This window comes from Lathyrus oleraceus, chromosome 5 (assembly GCF_024323335.1).
Source record: "Lathyrus oleraceus cultivar Zhongwan6 chromosome 5, CAAS_Psat_ZW6_1.0, whole genome shotgun sequence".
NCBI classification, from domain to species: Eukaryota; Viridiplantae; Streptophyta; class Magnoliopsida; order Fabales; family Fabaceae; genus Lathyrus; species Lathyrus oleraceus.
Window position 1 is genome coordinate 479,202,757 of NC_066583.1, and position 27,240 is coordinate 479,229,996.

At 36.2% G+C, this 27,240-nt stretch overlaps 3 pseudogenes; 2 read left to right on the forward strand and 1 right to left on the reverse strand.

Moving 5' to 3' along the window:
- LOC127081429 (uncharacterized) lies at nucleotides 1-27,120 on the reverse strand (annotated as a pseudogene).
- Nucleotides 5,683-5,782, forward strand: LOC127088945 (uncharacterized; annotated as a pseudogene).
- On the forward strand, nucleotides 18,245-18,344 carry LOC127088946 (uncharacterized; annotated as a pseudogene).
- Nucleotides 27,121-27,240: the final 120 nt, after the last annotated feature.

Consider the following 27,240-nt stretch of genomic DNA (forward strand, 5'->3'; position numbering starts at 1 on the left):
TTAATTGAGAAAAATAATTTCTCCTTCCTCCCAATCTCTATTAAGAAACTTTTCTTCATTCAAATCTGTCACTCCCATAAACTCATCCTTTAGAGTCAATCCCACAAATTTCTTCAATGGATTTACCTTGTTGCAATCTTGCAATGAATGACCACATAATCTTTCTAACTCTTTAAAATAGTACAAACTTTCATTAATAAAAACTGTTCTCTTCATATTTTGTATCATCACTTCAACATTTTTCCTTTGTTTCTTCCTTTCCATGCTAACATTATTGTAACAAAACAAATTTCTTTGTGAAGCCAATATGGTATCCACAACATGTTCCTTCTTAACCTTTTTAGTTGATAATTTTGAATAAAAGGTTGTTTCATGTATGGACTTTGAACAATTATTCTCTTTAATATCATCACAATCAAATTTTCTTTTATTTCTTTCTCCATTTCCAAATTCATGTGATTTTGTGACATTTTTCTTTGGCTCTTGCTTTGATTTTTCTTCAATTTTCATTTGTTTCTCAGCTTCTCATTTTTCCTCTAAAGACTTCCACTTCATCTCAAAAAGATGACTTAGCTTCATTGCTATTCTTTGAGTTCTTTCATTCACTTGGTGCAATATAGTGGCATCGTAAAATATGATCCTTACATCACTCGCAAATTGATCTATTGTAAGGTATAAACCCTTCTCTAACTTCAACTTCACAGTCTCAAAATTCATCAATGGTTGACCTGTTTGTAGATTATTTTCAAAATTACAGCATAAGTTAGAACTTATTACTTGTTAATCACATATATTTAACATATTATAAAATAGGTAGAATTTCATTTTATAAGTGTTCTTGGATAGGAAAATTAAATTTTTGATGAAAATTTAACATACTACTAAAGTTTAATTCTTCCAGAATTTACATTCTAAATATTATTTAAAAATATATAATAGTTTTTGTTAAATAAGTTTAAAATTTAAAAAGACAATATTTTTAACGCTGCTTTTTAGAACTAGGCCCTTTAAGATGGATAAAAAGTATTCATTTTAAAATATTTTAAATTATATTAATAAGAATAAATTATTATGTAAGACTTCAATTTGAAAAGATACAATATTTTAACCAAATAAAAAACATATTTTAAAAAGATAAAAAGAAAAAGAAATTACATTCATTCTAACATAACAATTATGAAAAAAGAAAATTACCATTAATCTAATTGTCGTATTACAATTGTCTTAAATTTACAATGTTAAATTTCTACCACTAAATTTATTAAGATATTTTTTAACGATTTTTGTTTTATAATTAAATATATAATAAATATTATTTTACTTTAAAAATGATGTTATATATATTTTTTACAGTCATTTCACATTATTGGATTCCATGACTTTTGAGATTTTGAATTATTGTATGACTAAACTAATAATTTTATATTGTAGATGCATAAAAATTCCAAAGAAAGCTTTTTATTTTTTCAAAAAAAAAGAGAAAACTTTATATTTTTTGAAACAATTATTTCGGTTAAATTTTCTTACATCTCAATTCATTCTTTTAAAAATCATTTATTATTAAATAAAAAATTATTATCAATCGAAACAAAATTAAAACATTAAAGATACCTTTAGAATCGTCATTAGTGGATGCCTTTGAATCCATTGTATTTTGGAAATCATTACCATCTGAATTTATCATTAACCTTCTCAAAGTTACAAAACATTGTTGTTTTTTGACATAATCCATCTTGATCACATCAAATATATTCTTTGAATGTATTTCTTGAGTATCTAAAATCAATTTTCTAACAAAATAAATATCTAAAATGAATTCTTTCAAATAAAAAATAACATGAATTAAAATAGATTTAAAATAGTAAACATACCTGAGATTAATGTGATGCTGTTAAAGTCATGATTGGTTAATGCCTTTGAATGCATTCTATTTTTGAAATGATTTCCTGAAATTGTCATTAGATCATATTGTAGTTATATGAATGACACATTACTTTCATATTTAAATTTGTAAAATACTATATCATTTAAATATCATGAAATATTTACTTGAATAATAGTATTATTGTGTGAAAAATAGAGCACTCACCTCTTCAAACTATACTTATACTTGTGGAGCAAATAACTTTGTGAAAGCTCTTAAAATATATAAACAAATAAAAACAACAGACAAAATTTTAGGAGAAAAAACGGCAATAAAATTTGGTCTCACGTGGCTTTGAATAAGGAATACTAACTAACTACTTTCATATCTTTTATTTAAAAAAAAGAATATTAATTTACAATTAAAAAAAAACTATAAAAAAGGAACACAAAAAAGAAACATTGTTGCTTTGAGCTCATACAATGGAAAGGGGTTGACTTACATACATGCCAAGTCACACTCAATAGAAAAGCAAAAGGCAAGACTAACGACTACAGTTAGAACTAACACTTAAGTGTGTACTAACTAACCAAACTAACAATGTTAGTTTAGACTAATTAATCAAGAATAAAGAGATGAAATAAGCTTAGTTTAACATATCACTAACATCCTATGCAAGCTCAAAAGGGACGACCTTCACTTGTGGGTTTGAGCTTGGATCTCAAATCTTGAAACCAACTCGTTCTCTAATAAAATGGATGTCAAGCTCTATGTGTTTGGTGCGAGCATGTAGGACATGATTATGAGAAACCAACACAACACTCAGTTTATCACATAATAGTGTTGGTGTGTAGAAGGGAATATCAAGTTCATTCAACGGAGATTCTAACCAAATGAGTTCTGATATAATGTGTGCTAAAGGTCGATATTCTGCTTCTGTACTTTAACGAACTACCAGAGAGTATTTTTCAGAGCTCAATGAAACAAGGTTTGGACCAAAGAATATGCAGGTGCCGAATGTTGACCTTCTATCATCAGGGTTACTAGCCTAGTCAAAATCACTTTAAACCCTGAGTGAAATTTTTTGAGCAGACCGATGAGCATCTAGAAGAGAAGACATAAACTAACAAACTTTATTGACATTGAAAGTTATGTGAGGCCAGGTTGAAGTCAGATATTGTAAAGTCCCTACTATGGACATGTATAATTGCGGATCCCAAAATGGCTCAGAGCCATGTTTACTCAGCTTGCGTGTACATAACATTGGGGTAGGAACACCATTGAAATTGAACATTTTGGCTCTATACAGGATATTTCTTATATATTTAGACCGAGTGAGTAATAAAGAGCCATTATTTCGAGACTTCACTTCAATACCTAAAAAAAAGAATGCCTGCCCAATTTCTTTAGAGAAAATTCAACATGCATTTTTTTGATCAAAGTATGAATCAGAGATGAACTAGAATCAATAATCAATATGTGATCTACATAAACAAGGACATAAAGAAATACGTTGGTGACTCTACGGAAATAGAGAATGATCACACCTTGAGTGAGTAAATACAAAATAAAGGAGAGCTCGAGCTAGCTTCTCATACCAAGCCCTTGGGGCTTGTTTGAGACCATAGATGGATTTGTTGAGCTTGCATACAAGAGTTTTATCAGGGCTGACAAACCCAGATCGTTGTGTCATGTAGACTACTTCATACAGGAGGCCGTTTAAGAATGCATTGTTCACATCTATCTATTGGATATTCATATCTATGTTTAAGACTTGATAACTCCTTATCCATGATCCATGAGATGTGATTATCGGTCTATATGCATAATAGTCGTACTGATTTAATGTTATCCCACTTCACAATAAAGCTCGACTACGGATACTTTAAGAATAGTGTCCTTATGTTTAATGTGATCTCATGATTAAGTCACACTTGATACATTAAACGGACTAGCTATTCTAGGGGCTTTATTAAACAAACATAATAAAGAAAAAGCCTTTTATTATTAATAAATAATTCGATACAAGTACCAAAAGTATTGGCCTCTAGGGCTTACACCAACAACCGAGTGGGTTGGAGACAAGGACTGGAGTAAAATAAGTGTAAAGACAATGAAAATAAAGTAAATTTTCAATAAATGATTTAAATGGTTTCAATTAAATGAATAAAAGGTTATATACAAGATCATACATTGTCTCACAAACTTGTTTCTTTCTTTGACGCGGGTACTTCAAGTTCTACAGAGTTTTGTATATGACTTGTCACACCTCAATCCCCATGCAGAGACTATCTATATATACTAGTGAAAATATAACTGTTTTTGATAGTTGTGACTCACATGCTCAACATGTACCCTTCTACGTGGGGCTGATGTTCCTGTCCTTAGCAGAGTCGCCATCTGTCGTACCTCTAAAAATGAAAACATGACGCTCGCGGAGCGCAATCGCACGCTCGCGAGATGGGATGAACAGACTCGCCACTGAAATTTATTTATTACCAAAATGGGAAAGGGAAAATATCGATAAAACCCCTAAAAGAAAGGATAAGATATGGTCATCGCAACCAATATCAGGGTTCGGGAGTCGGTTAAGCAAGGAGAAGGTATTAGCACCTCTCACGTCCATTGTACTCAACGGGAACCGTTTAGTTAGTTGCAATTTGAATGTTAGCTTATGTTAGTTTCTAATCTTCTACTTATTTGGGATAGAAAAAGGGAGAAGAGAAAATTTTTTGAATTAATGATAGAGGACCTAAAAAGGTTTTTATTATTAAGGGGCAGAAAAGGAACTAAACTTAATTTTTTAATTAATAGGTATGACAAGATTTCGCAATCCTGCTCCTACGTATCTCCAAGTTCAATAGAGGATTCGAGACTTACGTAGTTTTGGGTAAAACATGTTTGTTTATTGGTCGATTTCAGCGAAAGCTATCTTGTATTAATCGACAAGAAACATTGTTTTACCTGATCGCTCGACTGTGTGAGTCGAGAATGGGTACAAACTGCAAGTGCACAGTTCTATCGCGTAGTTTTAAAAGATATCGATCCCACAGGGACTTATGAATCGATATACCGTTATCTAAGGTTACTTCGTAAAGCTAAGGTGAACAATGTTTGATTGTTTGGGGGAAAGCTAAAAACTAAACTAAGTTGGTTCGCCAGTGTGTACATTCTGGTTTAAAAAGTCTTTATTGGTTTGTTGTTGGGAAGCTATAAAGTTTTCCATCATGATTTCCAAGTTGGATTTCCTAGGGGCGTTATTGTTAGGCATGGATGGGTTCGGTTTCTGATATCCCGGAGGTATATCTGGGGCTTGATTTGGAGACTGTCCAGGTGCGTACAAAGCATTATTACTTTTATATGAAAAGTTTGGATGGTTCTTCCAATTTGAGTTATAGGTATTCGAGTAGGGGCTTCCTTGAGCATAGTTTACTTGCTCTGCTTGGATTCCTGTCAAGAGTTGACAATCCGTAGGAGTGTGACCTTGGATTCCACAGACCTCGCAATTCTGAGTTATAGCAACCACGGCGGCTGGAGGTGATACATTTAAACTTTCAATTTTCTGGACCAAAGCATCCACTTTTGCATTAACGTGATCAAGGTTACTTATCTCGTACATGCCAGTTTTCGTTTGAGGTTTTTCCACCGTTGTTCGTTCGGTTCCCCACTGATAGTGGTTTTGGGCCATGCTTTCGATAAGCTGGTAAGCATCAGCATAAGGTTTGTTCATTAGTGCACCACCTGCAGCGGCGTCTATTGTTAACCTTGTGTTGTACAAGAGACCATTATAAAATGTGTGAATTACTAACCAGTCTTCCAAACCATGGTGTGGGCAAAGTCTCATCATATCTTTGTATCTTTCCCATGCTTCGAAAAGAGACTCGTTGTCTTTCTGTTTAAATCCGTTTATCTGGGCTCTTAACATAGTTGTTTTGCTTGGCGGAAAGTATCGGGCAAGAAAAACTTTCTTCAACTCGTTCCATGTGGTGACTGAGTTGGAAGGAAGAGATTGAAGCCATCTTCTAGCGCTATCTCTTAATGAGAAAGGAAAAAGACGAAGTCGAATTGCCTCTGAAGTGACACCATTAGCTTTAACAGTATCAGCGTATTGGACAAATACGGATAAATGAAGGTTTGGATCCTCGGTAGGATTTCCAGAGAATTGGTTCTGTTGCACAGCCTGCAACAGCGAAGGTTTAAGTTCGAAGTTGTTTGCTTCGATTGCGGGTGGAGCAATACTTGAATGCGGCTCATCTTGCGATGGAGCGGCGTAATCTCTAAGAGCACGAGCTGGTTCTGCCATCTCGGTTATCGAAGGAAAAAGGTTTTTGAAATCAGGAAGTTCTATAGGAGGGAGATTGTTTGCAGCACGATATTCCCGAATTCGTCGTAGGACTCGGAGATATAGTTCGATATCGTTGATTCGTAAATAGAGCGGTTCGCCTTGAGAGAGAGTGCGTGGCATACTGTCATACGGTGAACTGGACTTTATTGGATTTGTAATCGCAATGTCGCGGTTAGCAAGAGTCGCCACCGACTTTTCTTTTATCCCATAAGGAAAGGTGGAAAAGAACAGGAAAGACCTTAATTTTAAATTCTTAGGTTCGGGAGGTACTTTATACAAAGGGAAGGTATTAGCACCCTTTGTATCCATGGTTATCCATGGGCTCTTAATTGCTCAATCATTTATGTTTTCTAGTTTGAAAAAGGTGGTTGAGAAAGGTGTGAAAAATGTTTTGCAAAATGAGAATTTAACTTTGTAATGATTCTTGCATGAATGTATACAAAGTGGTTATCTCGTTTTAATTTAGAAAATAGCTTAGAAAAATATAACTCGGCAATGATCCTAGTGCGGATGTATGCTAAGTGGTGATTTTCCAAAAAAGATGTTTGAAAGGTGTGAGGTGAAAAGTATATTTTTTGGTTATGAATGAGCAATTAAGGTTATACCTGTCCGAGGTCTTTCCGGGCGTTTCCTATCCTTATGAGGGTAAAACTGTCCTTACTATTGAGAAGTAAGTAGTTTTATCCTTGGGATGTAGAAGGGTCATCGTAGGGTCATCGATTGGTCATTGAAGGCAACAGTTGTGAGGATACCTTAGCATTCGAAGGGACTATCATCATTTAACCGTAGGCTACACCGAAGGGTCATCGAGGGACAAAGTCGTATTTCCGAAGGCAACATCCGAGGGACTATGATGATTTAACCGAAGGGTCTTTGCTAAGGATATCCCCATATTCGCGGGACATGACCGTATTACGTAATCGTGGGGTAATAAAGAGAGGTCCGATATCATTTATTTAAAGTCCGGATTTTAACAATTAATTAAATAGCCGTAATCAGTTAGGTAATTAGGTCCACAGGAAATCAATGAAATCAATACATTAAAAATCAAGCTTGGTGATTCAAGATGAATCTCCATATTAAACTTAGGTCATCCAAAAGCCATCTCCTCAAGAATGTCCACACCTAAAGCGACATGCCTAGCCGGTTATTTCTTTGGAAGTATGCTGGCCTTTACATCATGCAACACACGGATTAGAGCATTGAGGCAAAATACAATTGGAAATTGCCCCATAAAATAAATATAACAGTCAGAAATTTAAGCCAAATAATGCAGAATCATCATCAGGTAAACATGAAATGGGCAGCGAAAAGGCAAAGCAGCCCCTGGTCCGGTCGCCTCTGCTTCGCCTAGCGAAGGCTCAGCGAAGGCTCGCTGCGGGCTCGCCTAGCGATGAGCTAGCGAGCGGCCACGGGTTTGAAATTTGAGAACATTAGGACCTCAACCTGCAGCATGGCTTATGGCATCCAACACATAATTATATGGTTCAGTTTCACAATATTCAAGCACATTTAAATTCTCATGCAAAACTCCAAAATATTTATGAATTCAATTATAATATCCTCCACAAATTAAGAACATGAAGTGATACCATATGCCAAATGAGAGTACAAAACGATATCATATGCAAATTAAAACACTAAAGTGGTACCACATGCAAAATAAGGACACAAAGTGATAATCATGTGTAGATTAAGAATCCTAAATCATATGCCAAGTAAGAAACTAAAGCGATAATAGTGATGCAAACCTGTTTGCAATCGAATTGCAACCTTGAATTGGCGAGCCGGATTGAGTTGGGCGGCGGTAGCTTCGGAGCGGGTGAGCGGCCTGCAGGGTTTCCGCCTTCAGAACTCTTTGGATCAGCAGGGTTTCGGTGCTAGGGTTTCCGTCCTTTTCCGTCCGTCCTCGTCCGTCTGTCTGTCTGTGTCTGTCCGTTTTTCGTGGCAGAGGAGCAGGTATTTATAGTAGTGGTAGTTGTGACCTAGTGGGCTTAAAATGAGGTCCAAAAATTCAAATTCTCGCAAGCTTCGCTAGGCGAAGGAATTGCTCTCCTAGCGAGCAAACTAGGTCTGGGCTTTTTCCTGGATCCAACGCTTCGCTGGGCGAGTGGCATGAGGCAATGTTCGCTAGGCGAAGGAGCTGCTCGCCTAGCGAGCCAGTTATTTTGGGCCGCCTGTGGATTGGGCCTGTTGTGAGTGGGCTTTTGTCCATTTGATATCAGTGCCTTGCAGAACAAGTCAGAGGGTCTTGTAATATCAACGGGCAAATTTTGGGGTATGACACATACAAATTAACGAAAGAAAGAAAAGAAGAAAAAGAAACCTTAGTCTCTACAGCGTAACAGAAGAGTTACGATATCGATTAAATAAAAGTCCCCGGCAACGGCGCCAAAAACTTGATCGCTCGACTGTGTGAGTCGAGAATGGGTACAAACTGCAAGTGCACAGTTCTATCGCATAGTTTTAAAAGATATCGATCCCACAGGGACTTATGAATCGATATACCGTTATCTAAGGTTACTTCGTAAAGCTAAGGTGAACAATGTTTGATTGTTTGGAGGAAAGCTAAAAACTAAACTAAGATCTAGATTTAATATTAATAAAACAGATATCGGTATGTAGTTCGTCGTAATTATGGAATCAATCCTTCGTCGGTCTCTTGGTTTTAAAATAAATCTTTTCAGTTGACTATATTGATTAAAAGTTTTATCTCAAACTCTCGCTCTGTTGAATAAACCATGATTTTATGTTAATGTAGCTGTCACTTATAATTAAGTCAAAAACCATTTTTTGAAAGCAATACAGTCCATAGAAACTCTTTTCAAGAAAACACTGACCGTTTAAACACCCTTATCTCAAACTCTCGCTCTGTTGACTTAGGTTATATAGTTAAATTCGAATGCTTAACTCTCGTCCTCACGTTCAATCTTTAAAAATACTTTTTGGAAAAGATCGGAATTTAATTAACTCTAAAACTTGCTCTCGCCCTGATCTAGAATTAATGTCTAATTTACACTGTCCAGTTAAAACCTCAAACTCTCGCTCTATTGATTTTAACTTCTTTATGTCTTTTACTTTCGTAAAAACCTTTGTTATTAAACCTGTAAATTGAGACCGTAAAAAGAGTGATTTTAATTCTAAACTTAATTTAACCGACTGAGTTTTGATTCCTTATTCCGCTTACTTTACATACCGATATCTAGGCGAATTAGCCAGACATGCTAAACAAACTAAAATATTTATCATGCATAAACAGACTCATCTCAGGCAGATAATATAAATAAATAATAAAACAAAGCATTAAATAATAATTAAAGAACCTGAATGAGGTAAACAATAGTCTTGAACACTCCACCACAAGCCGGTAGGATTTGTTCTTGGATTCTTCAATTAAACAACAAATTAAAACGAAGGAAATAAAACTAGATTCTAACGTAAGGTTAGATCCGGTAAAAAGGTGCACAATAGTTTCCGGTGTAGAAACTATTGCACGAAAAGAATTAACTAAATGCTAAAAAGGAAAAAGGAAAATAGAAATTGCAAAAGAGATAAAGTAGAACTCGTAAAAATAATAATGAAACAATGCCTAAGCTGCTGGAAAAATAAAATATGCAAAAGTGAAAACGGCAAAGGAAAAAGTGTGGAAAAGCTTCGGGACCCTTTTTGGTTTTGCAAGTGGCTATTTATATATGTTTGAGTAACCGCTTCCGCTGCCAAAAAGTCTTCAACGTGTATAAATGCATGGCGTGGATATAGGGCTCAACACTCCTCAACGTCTCTGAGGCGTTCCTTGCGCCAAAAAAGTAGGGGAATGGTGTGACGTTCGTCACACCATGTGTGACATCCGTCATAGGAGTGTGCAAGGCGTGACGCTCGTCACGCCCTCTGTGACGTCCGTCACATGCACGGCACCTGCGTTTTATGTTTTGGGCTGGGCTTTGACATTTGGTTCATTTTCTTTCCTTTTTGCACCTCCTTTTCTTTCATTTTTACATGTGCTTCAAAATAAGCCACCTGAGACAAATAGGAAGAAAATACCGCGTAATATCTTATAAAATGAAGTGAACTGAAATAAATGATAATAAAATTTAATTGAATTAAGTCCTAAAAAATGATATAATTTCGTGTTATCATTACCCAAAACAGATAAGGAGCGGACGTATACATCACATCAAATGGATTTACAAATCAACATTCGGAAAAACGTCACTTATCTCAACTTAAAAATTATGGACGAAGCATTGCATTGCATCATCTTAAGACAATGTGTCTTTCGTTTTGAAAAGGTTTTGAAGATTAATCGCACAACGGCGAGAAAAAGAGTTTGATTGGTTGGATATTTTTGAAGTGAATGACGAATGCTCGATGAGAACGAGACCTAAGCCTCATGATCAATCATTGGGGGTTTCACCAGAATGCTAGAAAGGAGGCGGCGTTTACCTGAGTATCCGGTTCGAAAACGCACTGGAGGAAGAATAGCTCCTTTGAGTTGACCTTATTGTTGTTTGGTCTTCCAAAAACTGTGTTTTGCAAGATGCGGATAAAGTACCTGATAGTGGGGTTATGTATATGGGAAAGAAGGAGCTCTTCCCAGTTGTAGGTATCTACACCGGAAATTTTCTTGAAAAGGCCGAAGACGTCAACTGTGTTCCAGTTTGAGTTTGGAGGGATTCTGGGGTGTACCAGACCTTCTATGGGAAATTGTAGCATGGTACTCAATTGGTTTTGGGTTAAGGAGTACTCGGTGTTAAACATACGGAAGGTTGCGGTACCGGTTAAAAATTCGTCTTCACCGGCAGGAGTGGTGTAGTCGTATGAACTTAAGAATTCTAAGGTTAGAGATGGGTAGGTGGGTTGATTATGAGTGCAAAGGAAGGTTAAGTTGGCTAGGCGGAGCATCCATTCGATACCTTGGAGTAATCCTAATTGTTGTAAACAAGTTAAATCGGGATACCTGGTGGAAACGACGCCTCGCTGTTGGAAACGCTCGAATTGCTCCCTTTGATAATTTTCATCTTCGGATCGGAAGATGATATTTCCGAAATTCTGATTTCCTGCCATTGTGATGAATGAATTTTGAAGGAGTGATTTGGAAGGAAAAGAAATGTATTTGATAGGAGAGAATGGTTTGTGGTGAATGAAGGAAGGTTTGGTGGGTATTTATAGGAAAAGAATTTGGAAGTTGGAAAGGAGGTGGTTGAAAAGTGAATGAATATGGGTAAATGTGAATAAATGGGGAAGATAAAAAGTTGAAGGGGTGTAACGTTCGTCTCCAACGGCTCCTTAACGTTCACCTAGTCTGAAGGGCGTTACGCTCGTTACAGGTGCATGACGGGCGTAACAGGTTCTTAGTGTGGCGTCCGTGACAGAATGTGTGACGCTCGTCACACTGTCTGTTTGGCCAATGTTCAGCTAGCGTCCTTCAGGTACGTTATTATATATTGTTATTATTTTTTTTTGTTTGTTTTCTACTGAATGATTTATTCTGCAATTTAATTTCTCCTGCATGTTTATTTTACTTTGTATAATAAATCATAGGTAGCAACAGTAGAGAACATAATAGCTATTGTATGATAAAATTAAATAAATAACTTCAATAAAATGATCATAATGTAATATTGGAAAGAAGAACAAAAGAAATGCGAAAAGGAAAACAAATGCGAACATGAATTCAAATAACATTAATGAATAATCTAGCTTAAAACTAAATAACTAAGAAAAACAAATAAATACTATCCATCTGCACGATCTCTGGCCGGAGGAGCAAAAGAGTTAACACGATGTAGCAACTCGTGAAACTGATCTGTCATACTGCTCATGTATCCTAGAACTTCGTGTCTCATGTCAGTAAATTCTTCTCTGAGGGCCCCTTGTTCTGACATCAAAGCTTCAATGGCGGTGTTATAATCAGTTCCGGGCATATGATGCCGGAGGTCGGATACTGCTGATTCTTCGGTCTGAACAGGCTGAGGAGGAGGGTCAATATCATAATAGCCAGATGGTGTCTGAGGGTCAGATTCAGCATGAGGGATCTGGTCATCATAAGTCTCATAGTCATCACAAATCTCATAGTCCTGGATGGATTCAGTGGATCTAGCCGGAGAGGGGGTTTCGTTCAGGTTGTAGAGCCAGTTATTGCGGTTATGAACACTAGTCCTAGGATCGGGCATGGTGAAAAGGCAAAGAACTTGGTTATCAATAATAAGCTCAAACTCGTCAGACCCTAGGTTTGCTATAAACATAGTGTTGAAGAGGAAGGGTATACTCATAGTAGTAATGCCACAAAAAGGGCTTAGGTCAAGCATAGGCTGACGTAATCCAATAGCATTACCTATCATAGTTATCAAACCGCCTATTCGGATTGGTGCTCGCTCATCCTGGATAAGATGGTCCAAATTAGCTAACATAAAAGTGGCACCGTTTACTGGACGGTTCTGGGAAGCACAAAATATGATGAAGAGTTCATCACGTGAAACTGAAGTACTATTTGGCTTCTTCCCAAATAAAGTGTGGGTCAGGATCTTATGGAAATAGCGAAAGGCCGGGTTGTGTATGTTTCCAGAGAGAAACTCATGTTCCTCGGGCTCGTCATTTCCAGTCAACTCACCCCAAAAGTGTTCAAGTTCTCTATATTCAAAAAGTTCTTCCTGGCTTACTGTGAATGTGTCAAAGGAGGTAGGAAAACCCAAAAGGTTGGTAAAGTCTCTAATATTAAATTGGTACTCCATGTTGAACATTCTGAACTGGATAAAACCTCTGCTAATTCCTTTTCCATGGCTGGGTAGATAGATTAATGAGCTAAGGAATTCTAGTGTAAGTCTCCGGTAGGTGGTGAAATGTCTTAGGATAGGGGATGTCTCCCATCCTATCTGATTCAGCAAATACAAGACACTTTGTCTCAGTCCAAGGGCGGTCATAGCCCAATCATCAGCATATAAACTAGGTAGCATCTCTCTAGTGGCTAGTTCTTCAAACTTTTGTTTCTGAGCCATTCCTCTGAATTTGATACCCATACGATCAATATGTCCCATCTGGTTAGTGTTAGCTAGAGAAAAGAAAACATGAGTTTTAGTCAGGATTTGGCCAGATGCCGAAAGAAGAAAGAAAAGTTATTATTAAATTAAAATGAATTAGGAATGAATACTAAACAGAAATTAAAAGAATAATTAAGGAAGAAATAGGAAGATAATAATAATATAGGGAAATAATAAAATAATTGTGGGTTGTCTCCCACTAAGCGCTTTGTTTAAATGTCGCAAGCTCGACAAAGAAACTGTTAAATATAATCTATTAATCCTGGAGGCGTTTCGTCTAAGTGTAGGATTTGCGAATCTCCATTGGTTTCCGCATAGTGATAGTGTTTTAGATGTTGCCCGTTTACGGTGAACGGTTCTGTGGATTTGCCTTTAATTTCTATTGCTCCACTAGGAAAGATGTTAGTGATATGAAAAGGTCCTGACCATCTGGATCGTAGTTTTCCCGGGAATAACTTTAGTCTAGAGTTAAATAAAAGGACTGCGTCGCCTTGCTTGAAGATTTTCCTTGATATACGCTTGTCATGCCATTGTTTTGTTCTTTCTTTGTAGATTCTGGCATTTTCATAGGCGTCTCTTCTGAGTTCCTCTAATTCGTTTATGTCAAGGATTCTCTTTTCACCGGCGGCTTTATAGTTTAGATTCAGATTTCTAATAGCCCAATAGGCTTTATGTTCTAATTCTACCGGGAGGTGGCAGGATTTTCCATATATGAGCTTAAATGGGGTCGTCCCTATGGGGGTTTTATAAGCAGTTCGGTATGCCCACAAAGCTTCTGGTAATTTCAATGACCAATCTTTCCTTGAAGTGGCGACTGTTTTTTCTAGTATTTGCTTGATTTCTCTGTTAGATACTTCCACTTGTCCACTGGTCTGAGGGTGGTAAGGTGTCGCTATCCTATGTCTCACGCCATATTTAAATAATAATTTTTCGAGTACCTTGGATATAAAGTGCGATCCACCATCACTGACTACTATTCTTGGGATGCCAAATCTCGGAAATATTATATTCTTAAAGAGTCTAGTTACTACTCGGGTGTCATTTGTTGGGGAAGCTATAGCTTCGATCCATTTTGATACGTAGTCAACTGCCACGAGTATGTATTTGTTACCGAAAGAGGATGGAAAAGGTCCCATGAAGTCTATTCCCCACACGTCGAAGATCTCTACTTCCAAAATACCTTTTTGTGGCATCTCGTCACGTCTAGATATGTTTCCCGTGCGTTGACATCTGTCACATTCCTTAATAGCCGCATGTACGTCCTTCCATATAGTTGGCCAATAAAAGCCGGCTTGTAGGATTTTAGAGCAGGTCTTGGATGTACTTGTGTGTCCACCATAAGGAGCGAAGTGGCAGTGTTGGATTATATTTTCTACCTCTTCTTCGGGTATACATCGACGGAAAATACCATCGGGGCCCCTTTTGAAAAGTAAGGGATCGTCCCAATAATAGTGTTTTATGTCGTAAAAGAATCGTTTCTTCTGCTGGTAGGATAAAGTGGGCGGAATTATTCCGGCGGCTAAATAATTGACGAGATCAGTGTACCATGGTGTGACAGATATAGCTAAGGTGGTTTCTACTTGCATGTCGGAGTTGTTCTCTTCTAAAGTAGCTATAAGTTTATCGTACGAGGAATCATCGTTAATTGAGGTTCTTTCCGGTTCAAGGTTCTCAAGTCTAGAGAGGTGGTCTGCTACTACGTTTTCAGTTCCTTTCTTGTCTTTGATTTCTAAGTCGAACTCTTGTAGCAACAAGATCCATCTTAGGAGTCTAGGTTTAGCATCCTTTTTTGTTAAAAGGTACTTGATAGCAGCGTGATCAGTGTAAACTATTATTTTGGCTCCGACCAAGTAAGATCGAAATTTATCTAGCGCAAATACAACTGCTAGGAGTTCTTTCTCGGTAGTGGCGTAATTCATTTGCGCTTCATCCAGGGTTCTGCTTGCGTAATATATAACGTGAAGCTTTTTATCCTTTCGTTGTCCTAAAACAGCACCTACAGCATAATCGCTGGCATCACACATTATTTCGAATGGTTCATTCCAGTCGGGTGTCTGCATTATGGGTGCGGAGATCAATGCTTGCTTAAGCGCTTGAAATGCTTTTAAACAGTTATCGTCGAATATGAAATCAGCATCTTTCATCAATAGTCCGGTTAAAGGTTTAGTTATCTTAGAGAAGTCTTTGATGAATCGTCGGTAAAAACCGGCGTGTCCTAAGAAGCTTCGTACTTCTCTCACAGTTTTCGGGGGTTGAAGGTTTTCGATTACCTCTATTTTGGCTTTGTCTACTTCAATTCCTCTGTTCGAGATGATGTGTCCTAAAACAATTCCTTCTTGCACCATAAAATGGCACTTCTCCCAGTTAAGTACTAAGTTTACTTTCACACATCGCTCAAGAACTCTTCCTAGGTTTTCAAGGCATTCTTCAAAACTTTGTCCGTATACGGAAAAGTCATCCATAAATACTTCCATGATATTTTCGAGAAAGTCGGCGAAAATTGCCATCATGCATCTTTGAAAGGTTGCAGGAGCATTACACAGGCCAAACGGCATTCGTCTATAAGCGAAGGTACCAAAAGGGCACGTGAACGTTGTCTTTTCTTGGTCATCAGGGTGAATTGGTATTTGGAAGAAGCCTGAATAACCGTCTAGATAACAGAAATGTGAATGTTTTGCTAATCGTTCTAACATCTGGTCAATGAATGGTAAAGGGAAATGATCTTTTCGGGTTGCTTTGTTTAGTTTCCTATAGTGAATGCACATTCTCCATCCCGATTCGATTCGTTTAGTTATAGTTTCCCCTTTTTCGTTTTCAATAACGGTTATGCCTCCTTTCTTTGGTACTACGTGTACAGGACTAACCCATTTGCTATCAGATATAGGATATATAATACCTGCTTCTAATAACTTGGTTATTTCCTTCTTTACTACCTCACTCAGGATCGGATTTAGTCTCCTCTGGTGTTCCCTAGAGGTTTTACAGTCTTCTTCTAACATGATACGGTGCATACAAATAGAAGGACTTATTCCTTTAAGATCAGTGATATGGTAACCTAGTGCGGTTGGATACTTTCTTAAGATATGTAGGAGTTTTTCTGTTTCGAGTCTTCCTAGGTCTGCATTAACTATCACAGGTCGTTCAAGTTCTAAATCTAGGAATTCATATCTCAGATTTTTGGGAAGTGTTTTCAGGTCAGGGGTTGGTTTGTTAAGACATTGTGTGGGGTCCGGTGTTATTGCTAAACATTGGTTAGATTTGTCTTTTAAAAGATAGTCTGATGATTTGTCTTCTCCTAACTCTGCTTCTTTTATGCATTCATCGATGATATCCATGAAGTAACATGTATCTTCTATTGCAGGTGCTTTCAAGAATTGGGAAAGAATGAACTCAATTTTCTCTTCACCTACTTCGAAGGTGAGTCGTCCTCGTTTTACGTCTATGATTGCACCGGCAGTTGCTAAAAACGGTCTTCCCAATATAATGGGTGTAATATCATCTTCTCTAATGTCCATAATTGTAAAATCCGTTGGAATGTAGAATTGACCTATGCGTACGGGAACGTTTTCAAGAATTCCTACAGGATATTTTATGGAACGATCTGCTAGTTGCACAGACATTTTGGTTGGTCTTAATTCTCCCATTTCCAGTTTCTTACATATGGATAAAGGCATAACGCTAATTCCGGCTCCTAAATCGCATAAGGCTTTGTCGATAACAAATTTTCCTATGTGACAGGGTATATAGAAACTACCCGGATCCTTGAGTTTAGGAGGCATGTTTTGGATTATAGCGCTGCATTCGGCAGGGAGTGTAACGGTTTCGCTATCTTCCAGTTTCCTCTTATTAGAAAGAATTTCTTTTAAGAATTTAGCATAGGAGGGCATCTGCGTAATAGCTTCGGTGAACGGAATTGTGACGTTTAATTGTTTAAGGAGATCAACAAATTTTCTAAATTGGCCCGCATCTTTGGTTTTAACAAGCCTTTGAGGGTAAGGGATAGGTGGTTTGTAAGGTGGTGGAGGTACATAAGGTTCCTTCTTTTCTAGGGTTTCCTTATTACTCTCTTCCTTTTCCTTAGGTTCACTTTCCTCAGTTGATTTCTTAGGGTTTTGGTTTTCTATCCTGGGATCAGACGGTCCTTCCACTTCCGTTCCACTTCTTAATATAATTGCATGAGCGTGGCTTCTCGGGTTAGGTTGGGGCTGTCCAGGGAATGTACCAGTTGGGGCAGCAGTAGGTGCTTGTTGTTGGGCTACTTGTGATATTTGTGTTTCCAGCATTTTGTTATGGGTAGCCAAGGCATCTACTTTGCTTGCTAGTTGTTTAAGTTGTTCGCCAGTGTGTACATTCTGGTTTAAAAAGTCTTTATTAGTTTGTTGTTGGGAAGCTATAAAGTTTTCCATCATGATTTCCAAGTTGGATTTCCTAGGGGCGTTATTGTTAGGCATGGATGGGTTCGGTTTCTGATATCCCGGAGGTATAGCTGGGGCTTGATTTGGAGACTGTCCAGGTGCGTACAAAGCATTATTACTTTTATATGAAAAGTTTGGATGGTTCTTCCAATTTGAGTTATAGGTATTCGAGTAGGGGCTTCCTTGAGCATAGTTTACTTGCTCTGCTTGGATTCCTGTCAAGAGTTGACAATCCGTAGGAGTGTGACCTTGGATTCCACAGACCTCGCAATTCTGAGTTATAGCAACCACGGCGGCTGGAGGTGATACATTTAAACTTTCAATTTTCTGGACCAAAGCATCCACTTTTGCATTAACGTGATCAAGGTTACTTATCTCGTACATGCCAGTTTTCGTTTGAGGTTTTTCCACCGTTGTTCGTTCGGTTCCCCACTGATAGTGGTTTTGGGCCATGCTTTCGATAAGCTGGTAAGCATCAGCATAAGGTTTGTTCATTAGTGCACCACCTGCAGCGGCGTCTATTGTTAACCTTGTGTTGTACAAGAGACCATTATAAAATGTGTGAATTACTAACCAGTCTTCCAAACCATGGTGTGGGCAAAGTCTCATCATATCTTTGTATCTTTCCCATGCTTCGAAAAGAGACTCGTTGTCTTTCTGTTTAAATCCGTTTATCTGGGCTCTTAACATAGCTGTTTTGCTTGGCGGAAAGTATCGGGCAAGAAAAACTTTCTTCAACTCGTTCCATGTGGTGACTGAGTTGGAAGGAAGAGATTGAAGCCATCTTCTAGCGCTATCTCTTAATGAGAAAGGAAAAAGACGAAGTCGAATTGCCTCTGAAGTGACACCATTAGCTTTAACAGTATCAGCGTATTGGACAAATACGGATAAATGAAGGTTTGGATCCTCGGTAGGATTTCCAGAGAATTGGTTCTGTTGCACAGCCTGCAACAGCGAAGGTTTAAGTTCGAAGTTGTTTGCTTCGATTGCGGGTGGAGCAATACTTGAATGCGGCTCATCTTGCGATGGAGCGGCGTAATCTCTAAGAGCACGAGCTGGTTCTGCCATCTCGGTTATCGAAGGAAAAAGGTTTTTGAAATCAGGAAGTTCTATAGGAGGGAGATTGTTTGCAGCACGATATTCCCGAATTCGTCGTAGGACTCGGAGATATAGTTCGATATCGTTGATTCGTAAATAGAGCGGTTCGCCTTGAGAGCGAGTGCGTGGCATACAAATCAACGAAAGAAAGAAAAGAAGAAAAAGAAACCTTAGTCTCTACAGCGTAACGGAAGAGTTACGATATCGATTAAATAAAAGTCCCCGGCAACGGCGCCAAAAACTTGATCGCTCGACTGTGTGAGTCGAGAATGGGTACAAACTGCAAGTGCACAGTTCTATCGCATAGTTTTAAAAGATATCGATCCCACATGGACTTATGAATCGATATACCGTTATCTAAGGTTACTTCATAAAGCTAAGGTGAACAATGTTTGATTGTTTGGGGGAAAGCTAAAAACTAAACTAAGATCTAGATTTAATATTAATAAAACAGATATCGGTATGTAGTTCGTCGTAATTATGGAATCAATCCTTCGTCGGTCTCTTGGTTTTAAAATAAATCTTTTCAGTTGACTATATTGATTAAAAGTTTTATCTCAAACTCTCGCTCTGTTGAATAAACCATGATTTTATGTTAATGTAGCTGTCACTTATAATTAAGTCAAAAACCATTTTTTGAAAGCAATACAGTCCATAGAAACTCTTTTCAAGAAAACACTGACCGTTTAAACACCCTTATCTCAAACTCTCGCTCTGTTGACTTAGGTTATATAGTTAAATTCGAATGCTTAACTCTCGTCCTCACGTTCAATCTTTAAAAATACTTTTTGGAAAAGATCGGAATTTAATTAACTCTAAAACTTGCTCTCGCCCTGATCTAGAATTAATGTCTAATTTACACTGTCCAGTTAAAACCTCAAACTCTCGCTCTATTGATTTTAACTTCTTTATGTCTTTTACTTTCGTAAAAACCTTTGTTATTAAACCTGTAAATTGAGACCGTAAAAAGAGTGATTTTAATTCTAAACTTAATTTAACCGACTGAGTTTTGATTCCTTATTCCGCTTACTTTACATACCGATATCTAGGCGAATTAGCCAGACATGCTAAACAAACTAAAATATTTATCATGCATAAACAGACTCATCTCAGGCAGATAATATAAATAAATAATAAAACAAAGCATTAAATAATAATTAAAGAACCTGAATGAGGTAAACAATAGTCTTGAACACTCCACCACAAGCCGGTAGAATTTGTTCTTGGATTCTTCAATTAAACAACAAATTAAAACGAATGAAATAAAACTAGATTCTAACGTAAGGTTAGATCCGGTAAAAAGGTGCACAATAGTTTCCGGTGTAGAAACTATTGCACGAAAAGAATTAACTAAATGCTAAAAAGGAAAAAGGAAAATAGAAATTGCAAAAGAGATAAAGTAGAACTCGTAAAAATAATAATGAAACAATGCCTAAGCTGCTGGAAAAATAAAATATGCAAAAGTGAAAACGGCAAAGGAAAAAGTGTGGAAAAGCTTCGGGACCCTTTTTGGTTTTGCAAGTGGCTATTTATATATGTTTGAGTAACCGCTTCCGCTGCCAAAAAGTCTTCAACGTGTATAAATGCATGGCGTGGATATAGGGCTCAACACTCCTCAACGTCTCCTCAACGTCTCTGAGGCGTTCCTTGCGCCAAAAAAGTAGGGGAATGGTGTGACGTTCGTCACACCATGTGTGACGTCCGTCACAGGAGTGTGCAAGGCGTGACGCTCGTCACGCCCTCTGTGACGTCCGTCACATGCACGACACCTGCGTTTTGTGTTTTGGGCTGGGCTTTGACATTTGGTTCATTTTCTTTCCTTTTTGCACCTCCTTTTCTTTCATTTTTACTTGTGCTTCAAAATAAGCCACCTGAGACAAATAGGAAGAAAATACCGCGTAATATCTTATAAAATGAAGTGAACAGAAATAAATGATAATAAAATTTAATTGAATTAAGTCCTAAAAATGATATAATTTCGTGTTATCATTACCCAAAACAGATAAGGAGCGGACGTATACATCACATCAAATGGATTTACAAATCAACATTCGGAAAAACGTCACTTATCTCAACTTAAAATTTATGGACGAAGCATTGCATTGCATCATCTTAAGACAATGTGTCTTTCGTTTTGAAAAGGTTTTGAAGATTAATCGCACAACGGCGAGAAAAAGAGTTTGATTGGTTGGATATTTTTGAAGTGAATGACGAATGCTCGATGAGAACGAGACCTAAGCCTCATGATCAATCATTGGGGGTTTCACCAGAATGCTAGATTCCAACGGTCCTTTTTCATTCGAGTTATTTAAGAAAATTGTTTGATGGATAACGAACACTTGAATAGAATCATTTGTTCAAAGAGTTACGCTAGAATGCTTGATCCCAACGGCCCTTATTTTTTCCAAGTTAATTTAAGTGCTTTTAAGAACGAAAGAAAAGAATGAACGGTTAACCCAAAACACATGGCTCGTGACCAATCATTCGAAGGTTTCCAACGGAATGCTAGATTTCAACGTCCCCTTCTTTCGTGTTTGTTTAGAAAAAAGTTTTAACATTTCGTTTGATTTTAAGAAAAGTCACTCGGGGTTTGATTCGTGTAAGTGAGAAATAATTTTAGAATATTGAGATTTTGAAAATTAAATATTTTTATAATTGATCAAGAAATGTCTTGTTTTGAAAATTTAGCTTGATGTTTATCAAGTTCTTGATTTTATCTTTTAAATAATAATTTTAATGATGATTGATTTTACTTTACATTTAAAATAAACAATTTACTGCAATTAGTTCTAAAAATTTCATTAGTAAAAATAATATATTATATATAATTAAACGTGTTTAATTTATAAACTACAAATAATAATAAAACTAATTAACTTGATGAATTTTTGATAAAAAAGGTAATATAAAAAATGATTTAAAAAAATTGGAAAAGTGGAAAATAGAATGGAAGGGACATAAGGCCAAGTCCATTGTAGATCCACGTTAGAAATAAAAAAAAAAATAAAAAAAAACGTTCTAATCTAAGAAAATATTAATGATAAATATAACCAATTAGTATATGAGTGTAATTATGTATTTGAACTAAATATAATTAATACAACTACTGACAACTATAAAATAGTATTTAAAAGTGGTTTATTTTTATAAATATTTTAATGATATCTAAACTTAATAATCTATAAATGAGATTGAGAAGTTAACGTTCCAACAAACAAGTATCAAAGTCCCTGAATAAAAGAAAAAAAAACAATTAAAATATTTATAAAAAAAATTAACAAGGGTAAAGTGATGATTAAGTTGATATTATCTCTCTTATTCAGTTTTAATAAATAAATGAAAAAAAACACATAGGTAAAACATTTCTATCAGAAGAAAAAAAATGCAAGCCTCGTAGATTAAGAAGATGAAGGTTTATGGTTTTTTATGATGGAAGATATGAGATTGTAATGGTTATTGTGTTAAGAGAAAAATGATATATGGTTATGTCTGGTGAAGGTCACGAAGAAGAAGAATCTTCTTCAGTTTTTTTTAGTTTATATTTTTGTGTGAGTGAGGTTGGAGACATATGTGAGAGAGGAAGATGTCATCAAGCAAGAGACAAGGAAGGGATAGACAAGAATGAAATGACTCTCATGAAGAAAAACCAGTATTCTTCTTCCAGTGTATTTTTCAATTTTTAACTTTTTTTTTTGGCTCAAGCTTTTTGAAGTGAAATTGTTTGAAAGTTTGATGTATAGCGATTGTGATTGATATTTTTTTCGTCCCTCTTTCAATGTCAAGTGTTGGTAGTTATAGCATAATTTAGGGTTTTATTTTTTAAAAAAAATTCTAAAGTTTCCCTTTTGATACTTTTAAGGTGTAAAATAAATTGGAAACAAATTAAATCGAATAATATTATACTAGTTTATATAATCGAAAGTAATTCGTAACAAAAGTATAGAAAACTCTATTTATTTATTTTTGACATTTTGACAAATAAAAGAAAAATAAACTGACTCAAAATGAATAATAGTTGGGCGCAAAAATGCTCGAAAAATTAAATTGAATGAACCAAAATGATCAGCACAAAATAAACTCCTCGAAAATGTACAGCGTTTGAACCAATTTTGAAATAAAATTTGACCGGTTAAAAGGCTCAGATTGACCGAAATGCGACCGAAAAAGTAGGCGAAAAATTAAAACGAGCACGTCGGGTTAAACTACGTGAACCGTAGATTAATACAATTGACGTCTACAAGATTGATCTTGAAAATTGTATCCCGTTAATGGGGATCAGTTCAACCGGTCTATCTGTAAATCCGAAAATTTATTTTGGTTGACATTTCAGGTTCTATGTAATATGAAATGCATGCAATAATGTGTAGATGTTGCAGAAGTGAATATGACTGTATTAATTAATTGAATGAGGGGGAAAATTATGGTATGACAGTCAACATCATAATAGCCTACTAATTTATATTCACTTGATTTTCTATAAAACACACCAAGGTTAGTAGTACCTTTCATATACCTAAAGATTCTCTTAACAATAATTAAGTGAGTCTCCATAGGATTTGATTGGAAGCGAGCACATAAAAAAAACACTGAATAAAATATGAGGTCTAGAAGCGGTTAGATAATGGAAAGATCCTATCATACCTCTGAATAACTTATGATTTACCTTACAACTTACCTCTTCTTTCTCCAGAATACATGTAGGATGCATTGGAGTCTTTGCTAGCTTGCATTCTGACAAGTTGAGCTTCTTCAGAAGTTCCCTTGTATATTTCCTTTGATGAATGTATGTTCCTTCTGAACGTTGATCAATATGGATTCCCAAAAAGAACTTGAGTTCTCCCATCAGACTCATTTCAAACTCTGCTTGGATTGACATAACAAAATCCTTGCACAACGAAGGATTAGAAGAACCAAAAATAATATCATCAACATAAATTTACACAACCAGAATATCATTCTTAAAGGTTTTGCAAAAGAGAGTTGTGTCCATTTTCCCTCTGGTAAAATCATTTTCCAAAAGGAAGTTACTTAGTCTATGATACCAAGCTCTGGGAGCTTGCTTCAGACCATATAGCGACTTTTTCAATTTAAAAAAAGTTAGGATTTTGAGAATTTTCAAAACCAGGAGGTTGGTGCACATATACTTCTTCAGAAATATATCCATTTAAGAATGCACTCTTAACATCCATCTGATAAAGGATGATGTTATGATTGACTACTAACGAAATTAAAAGATGTATAGACTATAACCTGGAAACTAGAGCGAAGGTTTCTCTATAGTCTATACCTTCTTGCTGAATATAACCTTGTGCTAGCAGTCGAGGCTTGGTTCTGACAACTTCTCTCTTCTCGTTGAGCTTGTTTCTGAAAACCCATATGGTTCCAATAACATGGAAACGCTTTGGTTTCTAAACAAGATCCCAAATGTTGTTTCTGGTGAATTAATTCAATTCCTCTTGCATAGCCAGAATCTATTCATTATCCAGAAGAGCTTCATCAATTGGTGTGAGTTCTATCAGAGATACCAAACCTAGAAAAGTCTCTTCAGGAGGTTTGAATAAATATCTAGTTCTGACTGAAGTGTCTTTATCTCCCAGAATCAATTCTTCAGAATGAGAAGTTCTTGGTCTACTCTTCTTCTGATGTGTTAGACCAACGACAACTTCTGGTTGAGTTTCTTCTAAGTCTTTTGCTTCAGCATCTTTAGCCTTTCCTTATGAGTCTTTTTATCCAGAATCATTATCCTTGGATTCTGAAAGATTGATCTTTAAATCTGAAAATTTCTAAACTAGCTTTGACTTTTTAGGGTCAAGCTTTTCATTGAATCTGACATGAATTTATTCTTAAACAATTCATGTTTCAGTGTTAAAGATTTTGTATCCTTTAGAGCATTAAGAATATCCTAACAATAGTCACTTATGTGCTTTAGAATCAAACTTGCCAAGATTCTCTTTAGTATTCAACATAAAACACTCACAGCCAAAAGGGTGACATTAAGAAATGTTAGGCTTTTTGTTCTTCCACAATTCATATGGAGTCTTACCCTTAATAGGTCTAATAGAAATTTTGTTATGAATATAACAAGTTGTGTTAATTGCTTCTGCCCAAAAATGCTTAGACATATCAGTTTCTTGGATCATGGTGCAGACCATTTCTTGTAAGGTCTTATTCTTCCTTTATACAACTCCATTTTGTTGTGGAGTTCTAGGACAGGAGAAATCCTGGAAAATACCATTTGAATCAAAAATATTTTCAAAATGTTTATTTTCAAATTCTCCACCATGATCACTTATGACTTTGACTATTTTGTAATTCATTTCTATTTGCACTAGTGAGCAAAAAGTAGAGAACACAGAATATGACTCTTCCTTGTGTTTTAAGAACTTTACCCATGCCCATCTACTATAGTCATCAACGATGACCAATCTATACTTCTTTCCATTGATAGAGGAAATTTTCATTGGTCCAAAAAAATCAATGTGAAAAAGTTCTAATGGTCTAAAGGTAAAAACAACAGTTTTCGCTTTGAAAGATGATTTAGAAAACTTGACTTTCTGACATGCTTCACAAAGAGTATCTGAAGTGAACTTCAGGCTGGGTAAGCCTCTGACTAATCCAAGCTTATTTAGCTGAGAAATCCTTCTCATGCTAACATGATCCAAACATCTGTGCCATACCCATTACTCTTCATTAACAGACATTAAACATTTTACATTTTGATCCTCAAGATCAGAAAGTCTGATTTTGTAAATGCTATTCTTTCTCTTTCCGTTAAAAAGGATTTTACCAAATTTTTGACTAACAACCTTACATGAATTTTGATAAAAAATGATATCATAACCATTGTCACTAATTTTACTAATAGACAAAAGGTTATGCATCATACCATCAACTAAAATAACTTAGTAATATAAGTAAGTTTACCGTTACCAATAGTTCTGGAGCCAATAATCTTTCCTTTTTGGTTTCCTCCGAAACCAACGAAGCCTCCAGGCTTAAGTTCCAAATTTTGGAACATAGAAATTCTACCCGTCACATGTCGTGAGCATCCATTGTCCATGTACCATGATTGGTGTTTCAACCGAGCTGCTAAGGAAGTCTGCAACATAAATTATTTCATCCTTAGGTACCAACTTTGTGGGTCCTCTTTTGTTAGTTTTCCCATAGTTTCTCACAACTTTGGGTCTTTGAGAAAAAGGATAATCATGGGGAATTTGTGAATGATACTTAGGTTTCAAATCTGATTTCTTACCCTTTATATGTTTCTGCGTCTGTACAGAAACATCAAGCTCAGTGCCAGCAGGCACGAAATGCTCATGGAGAGGTTTTGGTTTTACCTTCTGAATTTCGTCAGGTTTTATAGTTTATTTACAACCCTAAACCTTTCTTGTCATTTATGCTAACTCCATAGATCAAAGAAGTTATTTTGCTTATATCTATGGTTTTATCCAGAAAGTACTGGACTGCTCTGTCATACCTAATGACGCAATTAGTATCAGAAGCTTCTGAGACTATTTCCTCCTCTAGTTTTGAAATTTTTATTTTCAAGGCAGAGTTGTTACTTTCTAAAGAAAATAATTTTTATTTTAGATAGGAAATATCTTTCTCAAGATCACTATGAGTTTCAGAAGCAACCACTTGAACTTGTTTAAAGTTCTTGTACTTACTCTGAACACTCTGGTACTTTTCCAGCATTTCAGATAGACATGATTCAAGATCAGAACAAGATAGATTAAAAAATACATCTTCAGAGTCGGAGTCTGATTCTGATTCTAACAACACCATGTCTTCTGGTTCTTCAGAACCTTTTGGATCAGCTATTGTTGCCATCAATGCAATGTTGGCTTGTTCCTCGTCAGAATCATCTTCTTCTGATTTAGAGTCGTCCCATATAGCCATCAGCCCCTTCTTGCCTTTAGAAAAATTCTTCTTAGGCATTCTGTCCTTTTTCAACACAGGACAATCATTTTTGTAGTGACCTGGCTCCTTGCACTCAAAGCAGATAAGCTCTTTACCATAACCTTGCTTCTTCTATTCTAAAGAAGAATCATAATGACCAATAGTTCTTCTAGCTCCTTTAAACTTACCTTGACCAATATGCTTGTGCTTCCATAGTTTGTTGACTCTCTTTGAAATTAGAGACAATTCATCATCATTTTCTGAGTCTTCATCGGAACATTCTGATTCTTCCTCAGCTTGATAAGCTTTTGTCTTCTCAGGCTTAGACTTTAAAGCAACAGATTTACCTTGCTTTTGAGGTTCATCTTCTTCGAGTTCAATCTCGTGGCTTCTCAAAGAACTAACAAGTTCTTCAACACTAATGATGTTAAGATCCTTTGCTAGATTCAAAGTTGTTACCATGGATTTCCATTTTTTAGGAAGACTTCTGATAATCTTCTTGACATGGTCAGATATAGAGTATCATTTATCCATAACTTTCAGTGTTGCAACAAGCATCTGAAACCTTGAGAACATAGTCTC